Below are 17467 nucleotides of genomic sequence, written 5' to 3'. Positions count from 1 at the left end.
AAGGAGTAATTTCCCCAAAACGGTTCAGAGAATGGTGCTTTGAGCAAGGAGATCGAAAATCACAGCCAAATGAGAAAGAACACGGGTTTGAGCTGCGAAACGATTTTTTCTGGAGGTAGAAGAATAGGATGGGAGCTGGAATGAGTGGAGGGTGTTCCTGTGGGCCCCACAAGCTTGGTAGCCGCGGCCAGGGGGGAGGCCGCGGCTACAAGGCTTGTGGCCCACTGGTGTGGCCCCTAGGCCAGCTCTCAGTCCGAGTATTTTTCAAAAAATCCAAAAAAAATCATATTTCATTTTCAGGACCATCGGAGAACTTTTATTTTCGGGGTACTTTTCTCCGGGACGCTAAAATAGAAAATAGGAAAAACTAAACTAAATCTATCATTTTCCTTCTAAGCAACAGACAGTGAAAGCTTAAAACAGAGGTATGTGACTCCTTGATTCATCCATTTCATGGTCATCGAAAGAAATCCGTCAATGGGGTTGATCAAATCCTCATGACAAAACTTTTTCAAATCGCAAAAGGAAATGGAGAATTGTCGAATAGCCACTAAGTCACCTTAATGGGGATATGAATCTCCCCAACAAGCAAATCATACTTCATCTTAACACGAGGAATAGGGCATTCAAAGCTCCCAATAAGAATCGATGAAGTTTTTTCGATAGCATTGATGCAATCTACTTGATATCGTTTCTTCGGTAAGTGCACTATATGCTCATTACCGTTGACATGGCAGGTGACATTGCCTTTGCTGCAATCTATAATAGCCCTTGCGGTGTTTAAGAACAGTCTTCCAAGAATGATCGCCATGGCATCTTCCTCAGGAATATCCAGGATAACAAAGTCCGTCAAGATAGTAACGTTAGCAACCAAAATTGGCACATCCTCGCAAATCCCGATAGGGAAAGCAGTTGATTTGTTGGCCATTTGCAGAGAAATTTCAGTGGGTGTCAACTTATCCAGTTCAAGTCTATGATAAAGAGAGAGAGGCATAACACTAACACCGGCTCCAAGGTCACATAAGGCAGTTCTTACGTAGTTTCCTTTAATGGAGCAAGGTATAGTGGGCACTCCGGGATCACCAAGTTTCTTAGGAGTTCCACCTTTGAAAGTGTAATTGGCGAGCATGGTGAAGATCTCAAGATCTGGTATCTTCCGTTTATTAGTCACGATCTTTCATGTACTTGGCATATGGAGACATTTTGAGCATATCAATTACCCGCATATGCAGAAAGACGGGTCTCAACATTTCAATAAAGTGCTCAAAATGGTCATCATCCTTTTTCTTATATGGCTTAGGAGGAAAGGGCATAGGTCTCTGGACCCATGGCTCCCTTTCTTTACCATGCTTCCTAGCAGTGAAGTCATTCTTATTGTATCTCTTAGGTTGTGGTTTATCAGGATTAACCGTAGGTTCAATATCCACATCCTTTTCATTGCTAGGTTGAGCATTATTATGAACATCGTTGTCCATATTGTCACCAGGTTCATGTTCATCACCAGATTGTGTTTCTGCATCAGACGCAGAAGTATCATTTGGTTCTTCAGGTGTGACATTATTTGGTGAACCGACATGTAGGGTACTATCATCCTTCTTCTTCTTCTTAGGATGACTGGGTGTATCAACATTAATTCCTTGAGAATCTTGATCAATTCTCTAGTAATGGCTCTAAGAGAGTTGTCATTTAATTCATTGAGCAAGTCATTCTGAGCTTTAAGTACTTGTTCTACCTGAGTAGTAATCATAGAGGCATGTTTACTCAGAAGCTTCAGATCATTGACATTTCTGTCTACACAAGCACTTAAATGACTAAGCATACGGGTACTTTGTTCCAATTGTGTGCTAACATAATCATTGAAACTCTATTGTTTGGCAACAAAGTTGTCAAATTCATCAAAGCATAGGCTAGCAGGTTTGTCAAAAGGAATATCACTCTCATTGAATCTACGCAGAGAATTCACCTCTACTACTTGTATCGGGTTATCCAGACCATCGATCTCTTCGATAGGCGGTAGATTTTTGACTTCTTCAGATCTAATGCCTTTCTCTTGCATAGATTTCTTGGCTTCTTGCATATCTTCAGGACTGAGGAATAGAATACCTCTTTTCTTAGGAGTTGGGTTAGGAGGTGGTTCTGGAATAGTCCAAGCATTATCGTTGATCAAGATGTTATTCAGTAGGATCTCAGCTTGTTCTACACTTTGTTTCCTAAAAACACAACCGCCACAACTATCTAGGTGGTCTCTAGAAGCATCGGTAAGTCCGTTATAGAAGATATCAAGTATCTCGTTCTTCTTAAGAGGGTGATCAGCCAAAGCATCCTGTAGCTGGATGAGCCTCCCCAAAGCTTGTGGGAGACTCTCTTCTTTGAGTTGAGCAAAGTTGTATATTTCCTGCAAGGCAGCTTGCTTCTTATGGGCAGGGAAATATTTCTCACAGAAGTAATAGACCATATCCTGGGGACTACTCACACATACAGGAGCAAGAGAAGTGAACCAGGCTTTAGTGTCATCCTTTAGAGAGGAATGAAACAACTTAAGGATATAGTAGTAGCGGATCTTCTCCTCACTAGTGAAAAGGGTGGCTATATCGTGTAGTTTGGTAAGATGGGCTACGACCGTCTCAGACTCATAACCGTGGAAAGGATCAGATTCGACTAGAGAGATTATGTCAGAGTCGACAGAGAATTCATAATCCTCATTGGTGATAAAGATAGGTAAAGTGGCAAACTTCGGGTCGTATTTCATCCTAGCTTTCAGAGATTTTTCCTTCCACTTGAGAAGTAATTTCTCAGCGTCATAGGCATCCTTACACGCTAGAAAATCCTCAGCTATCTCTCCCTCCATAACATAACCCTCAGGTATATCCGGCAATTCATATATAGGACAGCTAGATCTAGCAGGAGCAAAAGCAGGTTCTATCTCAATAGTATCGGTAGTTTCAGAAGCATCACGAGCATTGGCAGTAACTCTAGCAATATGAGCATCAAGGAATACCCCTAGTGGCATATCAGGCAAAGTAGTATCTCTAGCAGTATCAAGCATAGCATCATCAAGCATAGTAGCATCTCTAGCATCATCAGGCAAAGCAGTATCAAGCATAGCATCATGGATAGCAGTATCAGACATAACATCTCTAGAAGTATCAGGCATAGCATCTCTAGCAGTATCAGGCATAGTAGCATCATAAGCATCATCAAGCACACACGACATATCAAGATTTCTAGCAGGAGGTGGTGTCGCAAACTTACTCATAACTGAAGGTGAATCAAGTGCAGAGCTAGATGGCAGTTCCTTACCTCCCCTCGTAGTTGAGGGCAAGACTTTTGTTCTTGGATCTTTCAGATTCTTCATAGTGATCAGCAGATATAAATACCAAGTGACTCAGAGAATATAGCTATCCTCCTCGGCAATGGCGCCAGAAAAGAGCTGCTGACAGTCCTCGGCAACGGCGCCAGAAGAGAGCTGCTTCTAGTTGCTCAACAATTAGCAATTGTCTTGCAATGGCCCACCAGCGTGTGGGATCGCGGCTGTTTTCGAGGGTAGAGTATTCAACCCAAATTTGTTCGTTCCACACGATGGGAGTGAAAGGATATTCTCCAGTATTAGCAGTTCAGTTGTCGGCTCAACCACACGTGAAAGATTAGTATCTGCAAGCAGGATATAAGCAGCAAAGGTAGTATGATAGCAACGGTGCTAGGAAAGGATCTGTTGACGGCAGATTATTCCTAACTAAAGTATCAACGGCGCCAGAAAAGTATTGTAGCAAGTAGTAGCAGTGTAACGAGTAACAGAAGTGGCAAGGAACAGCAATAGTGACAGCAGTAGCAAGTAGCAACAGTAGCAAGTAACAGCAACAGCAAGTAACAGTAGTAGCAACAGTAGTGGCAGCAGCAGCAGGACAAAGCAAGTAACAGCAGCAGCAAGTAACAGTAGCAGCAACAGTAGTAACAGCAGCAGAGCAAAGCAAGTAACAGCAGCAGCAAGTAACAATAGCAGTGGGGCAAACTCGCAGGCAATGGATCGGTTATTTGTTGGATGACATTCATCATGCAACAGTTATAACACGCAGAGATATGTGGCTAGCTCCCGTTCATCAATGTGATGTAGGCTTGCATTTCGTGTGTAGTAATACGTGCTTAGGGAAAAGAACTTGCATGACATCTATTGTCCATCCCTCCCATGGCAGCGGGGTCCAAATGGATACTACGGTATATTAAGGTTCTCCTTTTAATAAAGAACCGGACCAACGCATTAGCACTTGGTGAACACATGAACTCCTCAAACTATGGTCACCATCGGGAGTGGTTCCGGTTATTGTCACTCTGGGGTTGCCAGATCATAACACATAGTAGGTAACTACAACTTGCAAGATCAGATCTAAAACACACATATATTGGTGACAACATAATAACTTCAGATCTGAAATCATGGCACTCGGGCCCTAGTGACAAGCATTAAGCATGGCAAAGTAGTAGCAACATCAATCTCAGAACATAATGGATACTAGGGATCAATCCCCGTCAAAACTAACTCGATTACATGATAGATCCCATCCTACTCATCACTGCCTAGCGAGCCTATGAATAGATTACTCACGAACCATGAAGTGCTTCATGGAATTGGAGAGGGAAGAAGGTTGATGATGACGATGGCGACGATCTCCTTGATCCGGAGCCCAAAACGGACTCCAGATCTGCCCTCAAGGGCAAGAACGGGATGTGGCGGCGCCTCTGGATCGTGAAACGCGATGAACTCTTCTCTCCTGATTTTTTGTAGGACAAAAGGGAATAAATAGCATTGGAATTGGGGGCAGCAGAGCCACGTGGGCCCCACAAGCTTGGTAGCCGTTGCCAGGGGGGTGGTCGCGGCTACAGGGCTTGTGGCCCACTTGCCCGTCCCCTCCGGTGGATTTTTGCGCATGTATTTTTCATATTTTCCATAAATATTCGCCGTAAATTTTCAGGACGTTCCGAGAACTTTCATTTCTGCACAAAAACAACACCATGGCAATTCTGCTGAAAACAGCGTCAGTCCGGGTTAGTTCCATTCAAATCATGCAAATTACAGTCCAAAACAAGGGCAAAAGAGTTTTGAAAAGTAGATACGATGGAGACGTATCAGCCGCCGGGCGCTGTCCGTCGAAACGATGTGTGCTCGAGCGACGACGACGAGTGGGGGAGGTGGAGAAAGCAGTGGCGGCACACGGGGAAAGACGTGGAAAGTGGCAACGGTGCGCCGGAGCAAGGAGAGGAATAATTCGGGCGGCTCACTTGCGCCTTGAAGGATCTGGCAATTAGGGGGGTAGGGGTGAGGGGAGAGAGTTTCACATGCGTCGTCCCTATCCAGCACGCAGGAGCAGGCGCATCAAATAGGCCGCGCAGGATAGGCTTTTAATTCGCACGAGTTGGACCGTGTATAGCGCACATTTTCAGCAGCTGCTGAAACGTCTATGTCCGCTTTACACACGTTAAAAACGAAAATGCGCCGCTTATATAGTTGAGTTATAGGTGCTGGTGACCTAAGTTTTGTTCGGAGTCCCGGATGAGATCCCAGACGTCACGAGGAGTTCCGAAATGGTCCGGAAACAAAGATTGATATATAGGAAGTTGGTATTTGGATTCCGGAAGAATTTCGGGCATTACCGGCAGTGTACCGGTAGTGAGGAATGGGTACCGGGGGTCCACTAGGTGGGCCACCACTCCCCAAGAGGGCCACATGGACTTGATGGTGGTGCAACAGCCCTTGATGGGCTGACTAGTTAACCAAAGAAAGCCCATGAGGTAAAAAGTGGAAAAAACAAAAAAGATGGACAACTTGGGGAGGAGTCTACTCAAGTAGGATTGGAGGAGGAGGACACTCTCCTAGTTCGGCCGAGCCGAGGGAAGGCTCCCTTGGTGGGCAAGGCTAGCCCCTCCTTCCTCCTATATATACTAGAGGTTTGAGGGTTTTTCAGACACAATTTCAGCCACGTGCTACCCTCTCCTCTAGTTTGTAGTTCTTCCTCTAGATCAGATTTCTGTGGTGCTTAGGTGAAGCCCTGCATGAATAGATCACCACCATCACCGACGCACCGTCACGCTGCCGGAGAACTCATCTATTTCTCCGTATCTCTTGCTGGATCAAGAAGGCGGAGATCGTCATCGAGCTGTACGTGTGCCGAACGCGTAGGTGCCGTCCATTCGGCACTAAATCGGGATGGATCGTGATAGGATCGCGGGACGGATCGTGATGAGATCATGGGACGGGCTGCGATCTAGATCGCGAAGATGTTCCACTACATCAACCGCATTATATACGCTTCCACTTAGCGATCTACAAGGGTATGTAGATTCACTCTCCCCTCTCGTAGCTGATCATCACCATGGATAGGTATTGCGTGTGCGTAGAATTTTTTATTTCCCATGCTACGTTCCCCAACACTTTCAACCTAGCAAGCATGTCAGGCGACATGCCCTCCCATCGGTCGGCCACGAGCATGAACACGCCACCCTATTTGGCGTCATTATCGCATGCGTTGACCATGTAGATCTTCCCGTCCGAGTAGAAAACCCCTACGGTGTCTCGCCCATCTCGCATCGACACATGCGCCGGGTGGACCAACCACATGGACCTAGTGACGAGGACGAATCGTCCTGTCGCGGCCACATACCGAACCACTAGCGTGTGGGAGAGGAACGATGGGTGCCAGAGCTTCAGGGGCAGCAACGACATTGACAACTCCAGCAACCTGTCCCACTACGCAACCAACATGTTGTAGACCGCGAATATCGCGCTGCCATTGCCGGCGACCTCGAGGAGCATGTAGAGTGAGAGGAACAGCGGGGATGAAGACACAAATAGGAGGTGGTGCCACGGGCGGCAGAGACATCGTGCATTAGGACCACGCGAGGTCTATTCTCTTTGCGGACCATAATACCAAGCCACATCACACAATCTTGCCCCAAAACCGCCTAAAATTAAAGAAAAATCATTGAAGGGGAAGATTTATCTAGGTCTGAGGATTTGCGGGTTGAAATTGTACGAAATTTGAGTTCAGGGTGGTATTTGCCCCTCAGGGTGCATTTGGGGGTGAAAATAGACTTCTTTCATTTTGCGACATATCTACCCGCATTATTGTGCTGGCCCACGAAAGGGCGCGATGTGAGCGCGGGATGGATAAGTGAGAGCAACTCCAACAGGCGTGCTATGGCATGGTGTCGTAAAAAGGTTTGCACCGCCGAAGTGCCCTTTTTTAGCGCGCGGCAACGCTCCCGCTCGAGCACGCGCCGCAAAATGAGGCGCGGCGCTGCCGCTCCAGCACGCGCTGCAAAATACACGCGCGCTATATTTACACTGTCCGTGCCTAGCCGAAACAATATTTCTGACCACAATAAAATAAATCAATAATAAATAGTTCAACTATTATTACAACTCAAACAAATAGTTTATTCTTCAATACAACAAATAGTTTTACAATACAACATGAAGCATACAACATCCAACTAATTTTAGCGGCCATGTCATGCCCACCACTCCTCGATTAGATCCTTCTGAAGGTTATCATGCTTTTCGGCACGTCTAATGGCATGATAGGAGGCAATAAATTGGGCTACCCTCACAACCGTCCCCCCCTCGCACGGGATGTTCCAACAACTCATAATAAGAATAGTCTAAATCTTGCCCACACTCATTCTCGATGATCATGTTATGCATGATCAGGCAAGCGTTCATGATGTACCAAAGAATATTTTCATCCCAAAATATAGCCGGTCCTCTCATAATAGAAAATTGGGCTTGCAAAATTCCAAAAGCTCTCTCCACATCTTTCAAAGCCGTCGACTAAGCAATGCGGAAATCAAGATTTTTCTTACCTTGCGGTGCCGTCAACGGCTTCGCAAATGTTTTGCACCTGGGGTAGATGCCACATGCAAGATAGTATCCATAGTTGTATGTATGTTCATTTGCTACAAACTCCACCGGTGTAGTTTCACCATTTGCAATCTTATTCATGAGTGATGTCATTAAAATGTCTAGGCATTCCAAAGAAGTATGTCAAATCCAAGTCTCCTGATCGGCCACTGCTTCAAGGATTACAGTTGAACCTTTTTTTTGACGTGCAATTGACCATGCCATGCCTTAGGGGAATTCTTACAACTCCAATGCATACAATATATTGTGCCAATCATACTTGGAAACCCGCGGGCTTTGTTCATCTCCAAAATCCTTGCGGTGTCTTTAACATTGGGAGCTCTCAAATATTCCGTACCAAACACTTGCACAATTCCGACTCCGAAGCGCTTGACACACATGATGACTTGGCTCTCACCCATGGCCAAGTGGTCATCAATGAGATCCGTCAAAATATCGTATGGCATCATACACAAAGCGGCAGTAACTTTTTGAAATGTGCTATGCCCAAGTTCTCCGGCGGCATTCCTCCTTTGCTGAAAATACCGATTATGGCTTGCCAGTTTCTCTGCAATGCGTTTGAACAACTCAATGATCATCCTGAAACGACGTCGAAAGAGGACTCGGGGTATGTGGCATCCTCTGAAAAATAGTTCCTTATCAATCTGTTGTGGGCATCGATCTTATCCCTCCATAATTTTTGACGACCCATAACCGAACCACCACGCCACGATTTTTTATTTACGTGCATAGCTACGATTATTGCGAGGTCCTCCTCCTCTTGCATATTGAATTCTTCGTTGGAAGAACCGTAGGATGAATTCATCTACAATATTGAAACTAGTTCAAAACCACAAACAAAATGTATCTAATTCATCTACAAACTATAAAGTTGCAATATACATACCTTTCAAGCGTTTCGTGAAACACCTTGTGAGTGTTGAGCTCCAAACGGCCGCCAGACGCTGCTCATTGGAAGGATGGTGCGCTCGAGCGGCGGCGACGAGCAGGGAAGGTGAAGAAAGCAGCAACAACTCGTGGGAAAGGATGGGGAAAGCGGCGGGGGTGCGCTAGAGCAAGGACTGGAAATCCGTACGGCAACGCCTACGCCTTCAAGGATCTAACGGTTGGTGGTGTGTGTGTGGGTGGGGGAGGGGGAGGGGGGAGTCGAGCGCATCGTTGTTGTCCAGTGCACGGGAACGGGTAAATATATCGTGTCCGATACGGTTTTCATTTGCGTGCTGGACCGCACATATAAGGATGTAAGTGGGTGGCTCGCTGGACGCTGTTGGACTTGCCCGCGTTAGCCATCATTTTTTTGTGGGATTAAATGATAGACCGGTTATTTTTATACGAGACTTGTGGTGTCCATACATTGTCCATATACTGCCATACTATCCATGCACAGCCACTACAAGAAATATGTCAACTAACGACCTTCAATATTGGTCACTGAATGGTCATTGATTTCCATTTGTGACCTTTTTATGACCAAAACCAAAAGGTCTAAAGTTGAGGGTCTTTAATGAACTATAACGACCTTTTTTCTGGATTGGTCGTAGGATTTTATGACCAGACAGAAGGTCGTAGGTTTAACGACCAAATGGTTTGGTTACTAGCAATCTGCCCGCACCACGTCTGGGCCACCGTGGCAGGCTGACGTGGCAGAATTATAACCAAATGAAAAGGTCGTAAATAAGATTCAGCTCGGTCCATTCCGGTCGTCTACATGGGTCGGGCCCAATAATTTGGCCTTTTATTTTCTGGGATAGAATCTTTTACTGAGCAGGCTTTTTATTAGTCCACTTTTCTTTTGGGCCTTGGCCTACTCTTTTTAGTCCAGTTCTTATTTGGGCCTTGGCCTACTCTTTTTTTAGGCCCAAGCCTTTTTAGAAAAATTCTAATTTGGGCCTTGGCCTACTCTTTTTTTAGGCCCAAGCCTTCTTAGTCTATTTCTTGTTTGGGCCTCGGCCATTTTGCTGTCCAAACTAACTTTAGTGCCCAAACAAAATGGTCCAAACAAAACTTAAATAATTGACAACTTCACAAAATACTTCATCAGGTTCACAGGTTTAAATAGAGCAAGACATTGTTTCATCACCAGAATGACCAATCACTTAAATAATTGACAACTTCACAGGTGCAGAGCTTCACAAAAACTCATCACGCATTTCCACCGAGCTCTCAAAGTCCATGCGCAGTGGACTTTCTTGATGGTCCATCGCAGCCGCCATAGTTGCTTTCTGCCTTGAAATTTCAGTGGGTGTCAACTTATCCAACTCAAGTCTACGATAAAGAGAGAGCGGCATAACACTAACACCGGCTCCAAGGTCACATAAGGCAGTTCTTACGTAGTTTCCATTAATGGAGCAAGGTATAGTGGGCACTCCGGGATCACCAAGTTTCTTAGGAGTTCCACCTTTGAAAGTGTAATTGGCAAGCATGGTGGAGATCTCAAGATCTGGTATCTTCCGTTTATTAGTCAAGATATCTTTCATGTACTTGGCATACGGAAACGTCTTGAGCATATCAGTTAACCGCATCTGCAGAAAGACGGGTCTTATCATCTCAACGAAGTGCTCAAAATCCTGATCATCCTTTTTCTTGGATGGCTTAGGAGGAAAGGGCATAGGTCTCTGAACCCATGTCTCTCTTTCTTTACCATGCCTCCTAGCAGTGAAGTCATTCTTGTCGTATCTCTTAGGTTTTGGATTATATGGATTAACCGTAGGTTCAATCTCCACATCCTCATCATTGCTAGGTTGAGCATTATTATGAACATCACTGTCCATATTGTCACCAGGTTCATTTTCATCACCAGATTGTGTTTCCGCATCAGATGCAAAAATATCATTAGGTTCTTCAGGTGTGATAGTATTTGGTGAACTGGCGTGCAGGTTTCTATCATCCTTCTTCTTCTTCTTAGGATGACTAGGTGTATCAGCATTGATTCCTTGAGAATCTTGATCAATTCTCTTAGGATGACCTTCAGGATACAAACGAACCTGAGTCATTTTGCCTCCTCTAGCAATGACTCTGACAGAGTTGTCACTTAATTCATTGAGCAGGTCATTCTGAGCTTTAAGTACTTGTTCTACCTGAGTAGTAATCATTGAGGCATGTTTACTCAGAAGCTTCAGAGCATTGACATCTCTGTCCCCACAAGCACTTAAATGGCTAAGCATACGAGTACTTTGTTCCAAATGTGTGCTAACATAATCATTGAAACTCTATTGTTTGGCAACAAAGTTGTCAAATTCATCAAAGCGTAGGCTAGCAGGTTTATCAAAAGGAATATCACTCTCGTCAAACCTATGCAGAGAATTCACTTCTACTACCTGTATCGGGTACCAGGAATCAAGTGTAGAGCTAGATGACAATTCCTTACCTCCCCTCATAGTTGAGGGCAAGACTTTGATCTTCGGATCCTTCAGATTCTTCATAGTGATCAGCAGATATATATCCCAAGTAACTCAGAGAATATAGCAATACCTCCCCAGCAACGGCGCCAGAAAAATGTTGATCGTGCAATCTCTGGCGTTAGCTAGACGAATGCTTATGACAACAAACCTTCTCCTGCAACGGCACCAAAAGAAAGCTGATAGCACTCCCCAGTAATGAAACTAGAAGAATGTTGTTGACGGCCCACCAGCGCGTGGGTTCGCAGCAGTATTCGAGGGTAGAGTATTCGACCCAAATTTGTTGATCGCCTAAAGGAGGTGAGAGAATACTCTCGAGTATTAGCAGCTGAATTTGTCGGATTCAACCACACCTGAAAGATTAGTATCTGCAAGCACAATAGTAACAACAAAGGAATGTGATAACAACGGTGTCAGAAATGATCTGTTGACGGCAGACTATTCCGAACGATTGTATCAATGGCGCTTCCGTTGCCGCGTTGACGGAAGTTGTCAATTCCCGTCAACGGTCTGGCGAATCAATAGTGTAGCAGGTAGCAGCAGTGTATAGAGCAATAGCAGGGGCAAGGAACAGCCGTAGTAAGTAGCAACAGTAGCAAGCGACAGTAGTAGCAGAGCAAGACAAGTAACAGCAGTAGAAATAGTAGGACAAAGTCGTAGGCAATGGGTCGGTGATTTGTTTGGATGATATTCATCATGCAACAGCTAAAACACGGAGAGATATGTGGCTAGCTCCCGTTCATCAAGGTGATGTAGGCATGCATTCCGTGTGTCGTCATACGTGCTTAGGGAAAAGAACTTGCATGACATCTATTGTCCATCCCTCCCGTGATAGCGGGGTCCAAAAGGAAACTACGGGATATTAAGGTTCTCCTTTTAATAAAGAACCACCGGACCAACGCATTAGCACTTGGGGAACACATGAACTCCTCAAACTATGGTCACCATCGGGGGTGGTTCCGGTTATTGTCACTCCGGGGTTGCCGAATCATAACACATAGTAGGTAACTACAACTTGCATGATTGGATCTAAAACACACATATATTGGTGACAACATAATAATTTCAGATCTGAAATCATGGCACTCGGGCCCTAGTGACAAGCATTAAGCATGGCAAAGTAGTAGCAACATCAAATCTCAGAACATAGTGGATACTAGGGATCAATCCCCATCAAAACTAACTCGATTACATGATAGATCTCATCTACTCATCATCGTCGAGCGAGCTTACGAATAGATTACTCACGAACAACGAAGAGCTTCATGGCATTGCAGAGGGAAGAAGGTTGATGATGACGATGGAGACGATTTCCCCTCTCCGGAGCCCAAGACGGACTCCAGATCTGCCCTCCAGATGAAGAACATGTGGTGGCGGCGCCTCCGTATCGAAAACGCGATGAAAACTTCTCTTTTTATTTTTTCTGGGACGAAAGGGAACTTATAGAGCTGGAATTGGGGGCGGCAGGTGCTTGTGGGCCCCACAAGCCTGCCCACCGCCACCAGGGGGTGGTGGCGGAGCAGGGGCTTGTGGCCCACTGGCCCACCCCCTGAGGTGGAACTTGGCGCATTTTATTTTTATATTTTCCAAAACTGCTCCCCGTAAATTTTCAGGACGTTTGGAGAACTTTTATTTCTGCACAAAAATAACACCAAGGCAATTCTGCTGAAAACAGAATCAGTCCAGGTTAGTTCCATTCAAATCATGCAAATTATAGTCTAAAACAAGGGCAAAAGAGTTTGGAAAAGTAGATACGTTGGAGACGTATCAAGAGGTACCTATCGTCGTCGACTGGTGATTATGTAGATGTACCCGCTGTCGTCGTTGATGTAGTCGTAGCTATCGACGTTGATGTAGATGTAGCCATCGTCGTCGATGTAGATGTAGCCGTCGATGTCGTTGATGTAGTCGTCATCGATGTAGAGTAGCCGCCGACGTCGTCGATGTAGTCGTCGTCGGGGAGAGGGGAGAGGGGCGGAGGGGTGACACGGAGCACGGGAGGGGCGGCGGGGCTGTGCGGAGCAGGGGAGGGGTGGCGGAGTGGGGAGTGGAATGGATCATGCGTGGGTAGTGGGGAGTGGAAAGGAGAGGGGAGTGGGAGAGGGAGTGGTGGGTCCCGCGTGGTAGTGGGAGAGGGAGTGGAGGTAAATTTTGGTGGGGTGGGAGAGAAAATTTGGTGGGGTGGGATGGAAAATTTTCACTAGTTTTTTGGGGTTTGGAGGCCGAACTTTTCTTTTTCTTTTTTATAAACATTGTAGAAATAATGGTTAAAATCATACCGAATACTTCAAGAAGACATCGGTACTCAAATTTATATATCTTTTCTAGTTGGCAGGTCACATGTGATGATGCGACACGAAGGGTTCCCATTTTTTTGAATTTTTCATGGCTGTTTCTAAATGCGGTCGAAACGGCGGACATGACCGTTCCTACCTAGTGGTTGAATCTTGGAAACCTTTTGGTGTTTCCATGATTAAATAGATACTTGTGTACCTAAAATGATTTTTGGAAAAAAATAAAGAGCAAACTATAAGGCAGTCGCAGTTCAAATTTGACCCGCTTCGAGCTTATTCGACATAGATTTGTCTTTTTCACGAGAGATGGATAAAAGCTTTTGACACCCAACCATTTTGTCAATTGTACATTAAATATGGCCTAGTATGTTAGGAAAATGATTTGGACCAATTTTGAAACAAATATATGGTAGGTCCTTCACAAAAAAACTCATTTCGGGCACTTGAAAAATGAAAAATGAATTTTTCATACAAGGAAGATGAAAACTTCCTTAATCAACATTGTTTTTCATTCCAACATCCACCATTATGCAAAATATGAGACCATTTCAACAAACTATGCCATGAATATGGCCATGAGATTGATCATGTGGCTTGAAAGCTATGAATCTTCACACATGATAGCTCATTGTGTGAACACTTTTTAAAAGTAATTATGGTATTATAAATTTATTGTTTTACATGTTAACTTTATCACATATGATGACATAATGCAAAGGTTTTCCATTTTTTGATTTTGTTCTAAATTTTTCATGGCCGTTTCAAAATGCGGTAGAAACGGCGAGCATGACCGTTCCTACATAGTGGTTGAATCGTGGAAACCTTTTGGTGTTTCTATGATTAAATAGATACTTGTGTACCTAAAATGATTTTTGGAAAAAATAAAGAGCAAACTATAAGGCAGCCGCGGTTCAAATTTGACCCGCTTCCACCTGATTCGACATAGATTTGTCTTTTTCACGAGAGATGGATAGAAGTTTTTTACACCCAACCATTTTCTCAATTGTACATTAAATATGGCCTAGTATGTTAGAAAAATGATTTGGACCAATTTTGAAACAAATATATGGTAGGTCCTTCACAAAAAACTCATTTCGGGCACTTGAAAAATGAAAAATGAAATTTCATACAACGAAGATGGAAACTTTCATAATCAACATTGTTTGTCATTCCAACATGCATCATTATGCAAAATATGAGACCATTTCAACAAACTATGCCATGAATATGGCCATGAGATTAATCATGTGGCTTGAAAGCCATGAATCTTCACACATGATAGCTCATTTGTATGAACATTTTTCAAAAATAATTGTTGTATTACAAGTTTATTATTTTACATGGTAACTTTATCGCATATGATGACATAATGCAAAGGTTTCCCATTTTTTGATTTGTTTTGAATTTTTCATGGCTGTTTCTAAATGCGGTCGAAACGGCGGACATGACCGTTCCTACCTAGTGGTTGAATCTTGGAAACATTTTGGTGTTTCCATGATTAAATAGATACTTGTGTACCTAAAATGATTTTTGGAAAAAAATAAAGAGCAAACTATAAGGCAGTCGCAGTTCAAATTTGACCCGCTTCGAGCTTATTCGACATAGATTTGTCTTTTTCACGAGAGATGGATAAAAGCTTTTGACACCCAACCATTTTGTCAATTGTACATTAAATATGGCCTAGTATGTTAGGAAAATGATTTGGACCAATTTTGAAACAAATATATGGTAGGTCCTTCACAAAAAAACTCATTTCGGGCACTTGAAAAATGAAAAATGAATTTTTCATACAAGGAAGATGAAAACTTCCTTAATCAACATTGTTTTTCATTCCAACATCCACCATTATGCAAAATATGAGACCATTTCAACAAACTATGCCATGAATATGGCCATGAGATTGATCATGTGGCTTGAAAGCTATGAATCTTCACACATGATAGCTCATTGTGTGAACACTTTTTAAAAGTAATTATGGTATTATAAATTTATTGTTTTACATGTTAACTTTATCACATATGATGACATAATGCAAAGGTTTTCCATTTTTTGATTTTGTTCTAAATTTTTCATGGCCGTTTCAAAATGCGGTAGAAACGGCGAGCATGACCGTTCCTACATAGTGGTTGAATCGTGGAAACCTTTTGGTGTTTCTATGATTAAATAGATACTTGTGTACCTAAAATGATTTTTGGAAAAAATAAAGAGCAAACTATAAGGCAGCCGCGGTTCAAATTTGACCCGCTTCCACCTGATTCGACATAGATTTGTCTTTTTCACGAGAGATGGATAGAAGTTTTTTACACCCAACCATTTTCTCAATTGTACATTAAATATGGCCTAGTATGTTAGAAAAATGATTTGGACCAATTTTGAAACAAATATATGGTAGGTCCTTCACAAAAAACTCATTTCGGGCACTTGAAAAATGAAAAATGAAATTTCATACAACGAAGATGGAAACTTTCATAATCAACATTGTTTGTCATTCCAACATGCATCATTATGCAAAATATGAGACCATTTCAACAAACTATGCCATGAATATGGCCATGAGATTAATCATGTGGCTTGAAAGCCATGAATCTTCACACATGATAGCTCATTTGTATGAACATTTTTCAAAAATAATTGTTGTATTACAAGTTTATTATTTTACATGGTAACTTTATCGCATATGATGACATAATGCAAAGGTTTCCCATTTTTTGATTTGTTTTGAATTTTTCATGGCCGTTTCAAAATGCGGTCGAAACGGCGGGCATGACCGTTCCTATCTAGTGGTTGAATCTTGGAAACATTTTGGTGTTTATATGATTAAATAGATACTTGTGTACGTAGAAATGATTTTTGGAAAAAATAAAGAGCAAACTATAAGTCAGCCGCGGTTCAAATTTGACCCGCTTCTAGCTGATTCGACATAGATTTGTCTTTTTCACGAGAGATGGATAAAAGCTTTTGACACCCAACCATTTTGTCGATTGTACATTAAATATGGCCTAGTATGTTAGGAAAATGAATTGGACCAATTTTGAAACAAATAGGTAGGTCCTTCACAAAAAAACTCATTTCGGGCACTTGAAAAATGAAAAATGAATTTTTCATACAAGGAAGATGAAAACTTCCTTAATCAACATTGTTTTTCATTCCAACATCCACCATTATGCAAAATATGAGACCATTTCAACAAACTATGCCATGAATATGGCCATGAGATTGATCATGTGGCTTGAAAGCTATGAATCTTCACACATGATAGCTCATTGTGTGAACACTTTTTAAAAGTAATTATGGTATTATAAATTTATTGTTTTACATGTTAACTTTATCACATATGATGACATAATGCAAAGGTTTCCCATTTTTTGATTTTGTTCTAAATTTTTCATGGCCGTTTCAAAATGCGGTAGAAACGGCGAGCATGACCGTTCCTACATAGTGGTTGAATCTTGGAAACCTTTTGGTGTTTCTATGATTAAATAGATACTTGTGTACCTAAAATGATTTTTGGAAAAAATAAAGAGCAAACTATAAGGCAGCCGCGGTTCAAATTGGACCCGCTTCCACCTGATTCGACATAGATTTGTCTTTTTCACGAGAGATGGATAGAAGTTTTTTACACCCAACCATTTTCTCAATTGTACATTAAATATGGCCTAGTATGTTAGAAAAATGATTTGGACCAATTTTGAAACAAATATATGGTAGGTCCTTCACAAAAAACTCATTTCGGGCACTTGAAAAATGAAAAATGAAATTTCATACAACGAAGATGGAAACTTTCATAATCAACATTGTTTGTCATTCCAACATGCACCATTATAAAAAATATGAGACTATTTCAACAAACTATGCCATGAATA

Source organism: Hordeum vulgare, chromosome 1H, assembly GCF_904849725.1.
Source record: "Hordeum vulgare subsp. vulgare chromosome 1H, MorexV3_pseudomolecules_assembly, whole genome shotgun sequence".
Lineage (NCBI taxonomy): Eukaryota > Viridiplantae > Streptophyta > Magnoliopsida > Poales > Poaceae > Hordeum > Hordeum vulgare.
The sequence above is the reverse complement of the archived record's forward strand: the minus strand, read 5'-3'. Positions refer to the sequence as shown.